The 10,288-nt window shown below is 41.4% G+C and overlaps 1 long non-coding RNA gene across 1 annotated transcript in view; it reads left to right on the top strand.

Moving 5' to 3' along the window:
* The window catches only part of LOC121923259, a 29,918-nt gene that overhangs the window by 13,103 nt on the left and 6,527 nt on the right, over positions 1-10,288 (top strand). The window contains exon 2 of the long non-coding RNA XR_006102343.1: positions 6,262-6,356. This is a non-coding gene — a long non-coding RNA (uncharacterized LOC121923259). The remainder of the gene's footprint in view (positions 1-6,261; positions 6,357-10,288) is intronic.

Genomic DNA, 10,288 nt, shown 5'->3' with positions numbered 1-10,288 from the left:
GAATAATCAGAAAACAGACAGACTTGCATAAAATGTAGATGAGCTAACTCATGTGAATAGACACAAATTTAGAAACCGTAATTAGAATTTAAACAGAAATACATTATGCCTCATTCAAAAAAAGAGAAAAGAGTGACTTGGTGACTTTTGTGCTCAGTGTGCTGTCTGAGTATGTGTCTTGAATCAACATGTAAGTCCATTCTTTAACGGGCTACTCCAGTCAGGACTAGCAAAAGGAGTCATGTCAATAGCTTCATGTATGTTAGCATGTAGGCCATGTATGTACACTTGCTACAGAGTCACAGCTGTTGTAGTACTCATCTGGGATTCTTTCAGTTAATTACAAGCAGGGAGGCAATATGTTGGCAGTATCGGTTTAGACCAAAAGTGGGCAGCTGTGGCTGTCCAGATATTTTTGGCCTACAGCTCTCCTGACCCCAAGCCATGGTGGCCAATGGTGAAGGTTCACAGGAACTGACGGCCAAAAGCATCTAAAAGACCAGTTATTCCCATATGCTCTAAACAATGAAGTGAATGCACATAAGTCACGGGTACTACCCACCACTGGAACTAGTAGGCATTGATTCTCTTTTGTTCAAAAAGTGAGTCAAAAGATCATTGAAAGTAAATTTAAGACAGTCTGTTCACAGTCCTGACTGGCAGCAGCTCTCTGAGGTCTCAGAAATTCCCTTCCACCAACCACCAATACCTGAAAAAAGAGACTGAACCTGTGACTTTATACAGGGACTATCCCCATTATATGGCTAATTTATCCTCACGTAGGAAACTTTAAACTAGTGATTGTCAGGTAACATTTCTGATCCTGAGAACTTTTCCTGCCCAAGCTACTGATAAAGCTTAGTAATAAAGCTGCTCATTTGATGTCCCCATTTTCCTTTCTTTAAACTAGCTTCTGTTACCCTTGCTCAGAAGTTTGAACATAAGGATTTGGTTTGTTTTCCTTTTTGGCAACAAACTACTGCCTTGTTCTCTCTGTTCAAAGCTATAGTTTCATTTCCAATCTCAATTACAGGCTTTTATATACAAAAGGTAATGCGTTCTCAAAAGAAATAGTTGGCTACCATGTTTTGACAGTTTGGCTTGAGTTGAAGTATAATTAAACTCCACAAAAACAAAGATTTGGAAACTCAATCACATTGTTTGCACTTGGAGAAGAAGCCATTCTGTTTTTACTTGTACAAGGAGAATTAATTTGTCCTTCACTTTCCATAGTGAAAGCAAACAGTTGGATTAAGAATTCTACTATTATAAGCAGTGCACGGCTAACAGTTGTAAGAAAAATAACATTTGAAACAGGATAAGCTTTGATCCTACTACTGTGATAGACAAGATTAAAAAAAACCTAGCACCCCAAGCACTTAAATTTTGTGCATACCCTCCATACACACCCATACACACAACAGCAGGAAGTGTGGGCATGTGTTTTGTGTGTGTATATATATTTATAAAAACCCCAGGCAAAAAGTTTTCAAGTATGTTCAAATGGCACTCTCCTTGTCCACCCCCCCTCCCCACACCCAACATACCACATCCTATTCTAATTATGGTACAGAGTGCAGCATCTGTGAGTCCTGAGAGTTACGTGCCTCAGAACGTTTTGGATGGCTTGCAGCAAAAATATCATTTGTTTTTCCTAGTTACTTAGGATTTCCTCACACACAAAAAGGCATGACTCTTCTTTTAAATACACACACACACATACACACACCAAGCAAGCCCAATGTGACACGATGTTGCTTGAAATCCCTTGAGTTAGTACAGAGCAGAAGCTCCTGTCTCTATGGGAATGAGGTGAATGCTGCTGATATACATGACTTTCTGTTTTAAAGATCATTATTAGCTGATACTTATTTAAAAAGAAATAATAATACTACCAGAGCCTTTAACTGATAGGGGAAATAGAGACTCTGAAACAAGCATTTACAACTAAAAGAACAAGCGGGGGGGGGGGATTTAGTGAAACTACTGAGATATCATCAGCAAAGGAGTGTATAAATCCACCTATCCTTGTTTGGTTATAATGTGAAGAAGGAATGTTCTGTTGTAGCCCTGCTGTCTGAAGTTTATGCCAAGGAAAAGAACAAGGAGGTGGGAATCTGTGCCTTTAAAAAAGGGGGGGAAGAAAACTACGACGCTGATGGGAATGGAATGGAATGGAATGGAATGGAATGGAAGAACTGGCTGAGATTGTCTCTCCATTCCACCAAGATCAGTTACTGAGCAACTACACGAAAATGTCATCAGATGAGCCAGTCTCTCATAAGATGATGTTACCACAACAGTACATTCTCAGCATTATGCGTTTTTCCTCTAAAAAAGATTTCCACTCTTGGTTTCTTTTGTTTTGTGTCCCTTTTTCATATAATTATTCTACTTTTCCATTTTAGGTTCATACAAACTGGCAATTTGTGTTCCATGGTGCTGCACCATTTATTGTCCTGTCTTGAAGCTTCTCGTTGCTTTCCTTTGCAAATGCTCTTGTGACTTTTTCTAAAATAAATCTCCATTAAATCTCCATTAAACATTGTCACATTTTGGTTCGTTTATGAGCATCTTGCTTGTGATCTGGGCTATGGTGTGAGATGTGAATATGCTCAACCCCCATACCCCTCTCCATTTTGCTTCCAGATGTGTTTGCAGATGTGTTATAATCTGTCTCCCCCATTTCCTTGCTTCTTACTATTTTAAAAATATTTTTTAAATCTCTCTGAAGTTTAGTGCTATGGTTATAAACTGCTGTGGAGGTATCACTTTCTCTTTAGCAAGAGATCTCACACACGCATACACACACACTTTGTCTGTTATCAGATTCCTCCAGTACTTTTTACACACAAGGACTGAGCTTCTACATTAACCATGGAAGGGGTGGCGGTGATTGTTCACACAATCAGAAATAACAGAAATACCACAACAGCATAAAAATACAGCTAAAGCTTTAGAGAAGGAGTGGGAATAATGTGAATCATGGGCTTTGTGCATCTCTTGGGAAGGGCAGTGTGGCCTCTGAGGCAGCTAACAACCCCTCCAGAGCTTCTGCAACTGCTATTTTGCTATTGGGGGTGTGTGGAAAAACTTTGTTTTTCAGTGCATCCCCCCGCACACACATATTTCATTTTTAAAAAACACAAACAAACACACACCTTTGTAGGCCTGTTCTATAATGCCCCAGGTTTCTCCAGAATCCCCTCTACTCCAAAAGCCTCAAAACAGTGGGGGAGACAACTAGAATAAACATGTCACATCCAGTTGCCAAAATGGAAGTGATGATAGCATGCCTGTAGCCCTCTGTTTGTTGTTGTGTGAGTTCAAGTAATTTCTGACTTAGGACAATCCTAAAACAAGCCTATCAGGGATTTTCTTGACAAGATTTATTCAGAAGGAGCTTGCCATTGCCTTCCTTTTAGGCTGAAAGAGTGTAACTTGCCCAAGGTCATCCACTGAGTTTCCATGGTCATACTGTGGTCTCCCAAAGTTCTAGCCCAGCACTCAAACTACTACACCATGCTAGCTCAATCAATGGTTATGTGTGTGTGTGTGTGCAATACACAGTCGCCTTTCCTTGAATATCCATGGAGGGGTGACCTCCACTACAGTGGTACCCCGGGTTACGAAATTAATTCGTTCCGCGGCTAATTTCGTAACCCGAAATACCTTCGTAAGCCGAATTCCCATAGGCGCTAATGGAAAAATAGCTCTCTGCTGCCCTCCGGTGGCGGAAAATAGCGCCGCGGTTTTTTCGTAACCCGAAGAAACCTTCGTAAGCCGAAGCAATAAATCCCTATGGGATTTTTTCGTATCCCGAAAAATTCGTAACCCGGCGCATTCGTATCCCGGGGTACCACTGTATTTTCAATGGCGCACACATGCAGAGATGCACCCCATTCAAGACTATGGATCTTGAATATGCATGAGCCTCTGTTTTTTTTTGGGGGGGGGGTCCAGAATGGATTCCCTGCAAAAACGGAGGGCCAACTATATCTATAAATATACAAGACTAACTTGAAGAGTTAGAATTCCATTGGTGTGGGCAGTCATTCCACTATTACTTGTCACAGGTGTTGTATCGCCATGTTCACAGCTGCCCATGGCAAGTTCAACAACTGTTGTCCAAACTTCAAGTGATAAGCTTCTCCATAAACTATAGCTTGGCTGGTTCTCAGATGACACATGTGCAATCCTCTGCTAAGGCCATACTTGAGGATTTACCAGTTTGGTAGAACCTGACAGAGCTTACACTCCAATGGCATTGGCTTTGAAAGTGCAGAGTTTCTTCCAAACCATGATGAAATAGCAGAGTAAGTTTTTGTGGACGAAATACATCAGGTGTCTTAACATATAAAATTTAAGTGCCTTTATAAAATCTTACATTATATATAGGCCATGATCCTGCATCATGGAAGTGGCATAGTTCTTTATCTCTTCTACCCTACACTGTTCTGTGGCACCCATTTACTGACTAGTGGGGAGAGATAATGGGAAGTGATCCTATGGCGTGTTACCTGGCTGATGGTGAGAGAACAGAAGGCACCTAGGCAGCACAAAGTGCTCACATGGCCTTCTGGAAACCTGGAGTGGGAGGGGGGATGCTGGTGATTTGAGACTGTGGCGGGGTACAGACTGCCCAAAAAGGGCGGCCTGCTGGCGCCTGGTTTTCTGATGGAGGGAAGCTTCAGCCACCAAACAGTGGGTTCTTTCTATGGCGCGGTGGCGGCTTGAGTGCGCCAGCATGTACCACTGGCGCACTTGTTACACAAGTGTTGCATGGCGCTGTGCAGATGCCGCACAGCACTTGCGTAACAATGATAGTGCCCATCTGTACAGGACACTGCCATTTTGACGCCCTCGTCACATGCAAGGGGCGAGGGGTGTCTAGAAGCGCCACCTTTGCACGTGACAAGGACGTCCTTTTCGGCCCGTCTGGACTGGGCCTGTAATACTACCAATCTTCCCCTGTCTGCAGAAATATTGCTGAATGTTGCTTGGGCACTTCTCCTCTTCTCCCACTTGGTCACGCAGTGTGCCTTGAGCACACAGAAACTGCTTGGGGAGAGGCATGGACATTGCACAAAGAAGTTTTGAATACCTCCTTTGCAACATCCAATGGAAGGACATATACACACATGTGTTACCAACAGGATTCCAGAGAGAATCACAGAGTTAGAGGCCATTTGGTCCAATTCCCTTCTATGCAGGAGTACACAATTAGAGCTGTGTACCATAATAGTCCCTCAACAAGAGGCTATTCCATTTACCTGTTCCAATCTAGTATTTAACTACCACAATGCATATTAAAATATATTAATATTTTTAAAAGATATAATTTGGCAGAGCAGCAGAAGTCTCCCTTTATTAAAAACAGCAGTGAAATTTAAAATGCATTTCTGTCCTGATGTGACAAACTTGATATCTAGTCCTTCTGCACATTTTTTAAAAAGCAGTTTCACATGCAACCACAGTATGGCACAGTAGCAATGGGAAATCATTTTGCTTTAGTTATGGTCAGATTTTTCCAAAATTCACAAAATGCAAATGTGGTACAAAACTAAAATGACACATTTGCCCATCCCTAGGCATAGTAGACATATTGTTGCAAACGCTCACTAACCATCAGTAGAAACAGATAATTCCTCTACAAATAATCAACATATACACAAAAACTATAAAAACAATGAGGCTTGATTTAAATTTTGTTTATGATTTGTTTACCCTTTATATTGCACTCTTATTTGGCTGTACAATGAAACAAAATGAAAAGAATGTTTTGCAAGTCTTTTATTTGGTTGTTGTTGTTAACTGCCTTCAAGTCAACTTTTAACTTATGGTGACCCTATGAATAAGAGATCCCCAAATCACTCTATCGTCAACAGCTCTGCTTCCCTGATTGAGTTGATCAATCTGGAATGAGATCTTCCTCTTTTCCTACTTTCCTCCACCTTACCAAACCTTATTGTCTTTTCTAGTGAATCATGTCTTCTCATGATGTGTCCAAGGTATGACAGTCTGAGTTTAGTCATCTTGACTTCTAGGGAAAGTTCAGGCTTGATGTGCTCTAGGGTCCATTTGTTTGTCAATCTAGCATCCACAGTATCCACAGAACTTTTCTCAACTACCATATTTCAAATGGGTGGTTTCTTCAGGTTTTTTCATTGTCTGGCTTTTACACCCATGCATAGTAATGAGATATGCAATGGTATGGACCAGCCTAAGCTAATATTCAGTGATATATCTTTACATTTTCAGAATCGTATATATTCTTTCATAGCAGACCTTCCAAGTCATCATCTTCTTCCGATTTCCTGACTGCAGTCTCCACTCTGATTAATTATTGAGACAAGGTATGAAAAATCTTGTACTATGAACTGCCGAGTATATAAACAAAATCTAAGAAACAGGATTTTTCAGTGCAATGTCCCCCATTCCTGTTAAATTTCCACAAGCAAATCTTTGAACATAATCCATTTTGAATGCTGTTTGGAAAAAATATAAGAAATAGTTACTGTACTTTAAATGTTTCACACATATACACACACCTTGCTCATATAATGAGGACTTAAATTCTGATAGTCATTTTGCTTCAGCTCTGAAAACATTGGAACCATTCTCAGTGTAGCAGTTTAAAAAAAAAAGACTGACAGCTTGCTGAGTAGTGAAACAGACCCTTTATGGATTTTTCCAGGGGTTACTGCCATTGGCATCAATGTTACAAGACTTCTCTGTGTCTGCAAATAATGATTGTCTTTCAGCCCAGCCAAGTGACCCAGACGGTACTAGCAGACTCTCAGATAATACCAAAGTTGGATCACAGTATAGATATAGATATATATAGAACCAAGAGAAAGAAGACATTGCCTATCATAAAATCGATGCTCCAGACATCTTTATTGTTGAAGAGTATTTGTTTGTTTGAACATTCTTTGACATGAATAAAATAAACACAGGAAGAGAGAGAGAGAGAGAGAGAGAGAGAGAGAGAAAGAGAAATAGGGCCAGATACGTAAGCTGAAGGAAGACACATATATTGACCTGCCACATTTTAATTATGTAACATAGTAACATTTGACAAACGAACAGGCCCAGAAGAACTATGTATGTCCTTGTTTAAAATCTAGACACTAGGGTTGGCATAACCTGGTGCAGTAACTCATGGTGTCACCTCCCCATTTACCTCTCCTATCATACCATACCTCATTCTTAGGCGGGTTACAAACCGCCATAAAGTACGCGCTCCGCGCGTACTAGGGTTAGGAAGGGCCGTATTAGGGTTAGGAAGGTTCTTACCTTCCTGACGGCCCTTCCTCCCAGTACGCACGGAGCGCGTACTTTTTTGCGGTGCCCATCCACATGGGCGCCGCCATGTTGACGTACTGGACGCTGTGCGTCCAGACGTGTCGCGGCGGAAGTGACGTCGCGAGGGCGCACTCCACCCCTCGCGGCGCCACTTCCGCGTTCAAAAAAGGAGCGGCATTTCGCTGCTCCTTTTTTGCTGCGCAGGGAAGCCTCGCGGTCTGGCAGCTGGGGCTTCCCTGCGCAGCGAATGGCGGCGGCGGGAAAACGGCCCCTTGAGGGCCGTTTGTATCCCGCCCTAGTAATCTTTTTGTACTAATGTTACTTGCAAATTATACAGTGTGCCCGTCATACGTGGGCGCATTATTACTGCTGCTTCCGGCGTCATGCACAGGAAGAAACAATGATGTGCATGCTCATGGCGTGCATGCGCTGCCATCGTCATGCACCACCACAAACATGAGCCCCATTACTTGTAATGGGGCACAAGCATATGCACTTTTTGTTTTATGCGGGGGGGGGGGGTCGGAACAGATCCCCCCATAAAAGAAGGGAGCACTGTAGCCATATATCACTAAATATAATGGCAACAGTTATGACGTAAACAACTAGCAAAATTAAAATTATTCCTTTAAATTACAATATCATAAGAGCAGTCTAAATGTATTTACAATTATATAGTTTCATGTGGTTAAAGTGCAAATTTGTGGGGAGGGGGAGTGAAAATTTGACTAGATGTGATGTTTGTAAACAACATTTCAAAGGAGTAAAGCTTTTAAAAAAAACACTTGATGCCTCTTTCTTTTTCCAGCCACTGAGCCTTGCTCCACTCGCATATTCTTTTCTGCTGAGCTCCAGAGTTTTAAAGGGATGTTGGTGAACGACACTACCTATTGGCACAGTGGTTAAATGCCTGTACTGCAACCACTCACTCACAAACCACAAGGTTGTGAGTTCAATACCAGCCAGGGGCTCAGGGGCGAATCAGCCCTGCATCCTTCCACGGTCGCTAAAATGAGTACCCAATTTGTTGGGGCAATTGACTTACATGTTGTAAACCACTTAGGGAGTGCTTAAGTGCACTGATAAGCGGTATAGAAATGTACTTGCTATTGCTATTTCTACCAAAAGCAGACATTTAGGGAGCAATGGTGTCGCCCTCTTAGGATGCCACCTGGTGCAATCCTCACTCCCTACACCCTCCTGTGATGCTCCTATCCAAAGTCTAGATTTGGAAAGTCACAAAAGTCCAAACTTAGGATTTTTCCATGAGACTTAAATGCTGTTCTTTCCCCTGCTTGGATCTAACTTTTGGCAATGGGGACTCAGTTTCAGTGTAAGCTTTGTTATTATATGTTTTTACATTACAGCCTGCTATGAACTTTAGGAGTGAAATAAATTACAAAATGGCCACCAATTGGAGCTGCCAGACTGAAAATGGGAGACAGCTCCTACACATTTAATGGTTGTGTAGAAAAGGGAATTTCAGTAGGTATTGCTTGTCAAGCAACCAGGTAACATTTCCTGAAGTTCCCTCATTAAAAGTAAATAGCCTTCTCCAGGCGGGTTACAAACCGCCATTTTGTACGTATTCACTACATATTAGGGTTAGGAAGGGGCGGTGCTTCCGCACCCCCCTAACCCTAGTACGTAGTGAATACGTACAAAATGGCGGCGGCCGTTCCACATGGCCACCGCCATGTTGACGTAGCAGATGCTATGCGTCCGCACGTCGCACAGCGCTTATGATGTCGTGAGTGCGTCATTGGCGCCTCGCGGCGTCATAACTGTGCCGCAGGAAGAAGCTCCATTTTGAAGCTTCTTTTTTGCTCCGCACGGGAGCAAACTTAACAATTCTGTGTATAACTCCAAAGCTTAAATAACTAGAGTACACCCTAAGAACCAATGGAAGTTTTAGCTTACTATTCAAGTAATGTATTTAATGGTTCTACTCTAGTTGACTAAATTGAAAAAAATCAGATGAATGTATTGATTTCTGATGAATAAATTGATTTGAGGCCCAAATAAATAACAATGAGATAAATAATAATAAAATAATAAAGTTTTTATTTGTATACCGCACCTTCCTCAGATCAGGGCGGTTTACATACATTACATGACACATACAGTACTTTAAAAACACACTATACAATATACAATAAAATAAAACCAGCAAAAACCCCAAGATGGGCAGGTACTAGCAATATATGGGGAAATATGTGGTTGTTCCATCCCATTTGTTTTGCTTTTACACTTTTAGATACAGCCTAAACTAAAACTTTCAGCTCTAGTACTAAATTCTCCTTTAGAATTTCTGGTGCAGCTGAATGGATGGGGGGGGGAACTCCATTCAACTGCCACATATTTGGGCTTCCTGTGAAATGCAACCCTTGTGGCAAACCCTAAATTCACTGTTCGGTAATGGGTGGAACTGTGAAGTTTTCCACACTGTGAGTCTTGCAAAATATTTGAGGCCAGCTTAATGTGGTGGTTAAGAGATGAGCTGCAAACTGGACATCTGTACTGTAAAGTATATATTGCAGACATTGCAGATGGGACATAGTCTTAAGCAAGCAAACAATATTTGATTGCTTTCCTCTATCTCTATAATGGGGATATAAACAGAGGTCTGTCTTCACAGAAGAACCAGTGTGTTCTAGTGGTTTGAGCATTGGACTACGACTCTGGAGATTAGAATTCAAATTGCTGCTCAGCCACAGAAACCCACTGAGTGACCTTGGGCAAGTCACACTCTCTCAACCTCTGAAGAAGACAATGACAAACACCTTCTGAACAAATTTTGCCAAGAAAAACCTGTGGGGGGTCACCATAAGTCAGAAATTGCTTAAAGTCACACCACAACAACAACAACAACTGTCTTATAGGGCTGTTAGCAAATTGTGTAAATTTACAGCGCTTTCTAAATAAAGGTTAATAATAATAATAATAATAATAATAATAATAATAATAATAATAATAATAA

The sequence above is a fragment of the Sceloporus undulatus genome, chromosome 1 (genome assembly GCF_019175285.1).
Source record: "Sceloporus undulatus isolate JIND9_A2432 ecotype Alabama chromosome 1, SceUnd_v1.1, whole genome shotgun sequence".
NCBI lineage: Eukaryota > Metazoa > Chordata > Lepidosauria > Squamata > Phrynosomatidae > Sceloporus > Sceloporus undulatus.
Note: the sequence above shows the minus strand (reverse complement) of the source record. Positions and strands in the feature narration are given on the sequence as shown.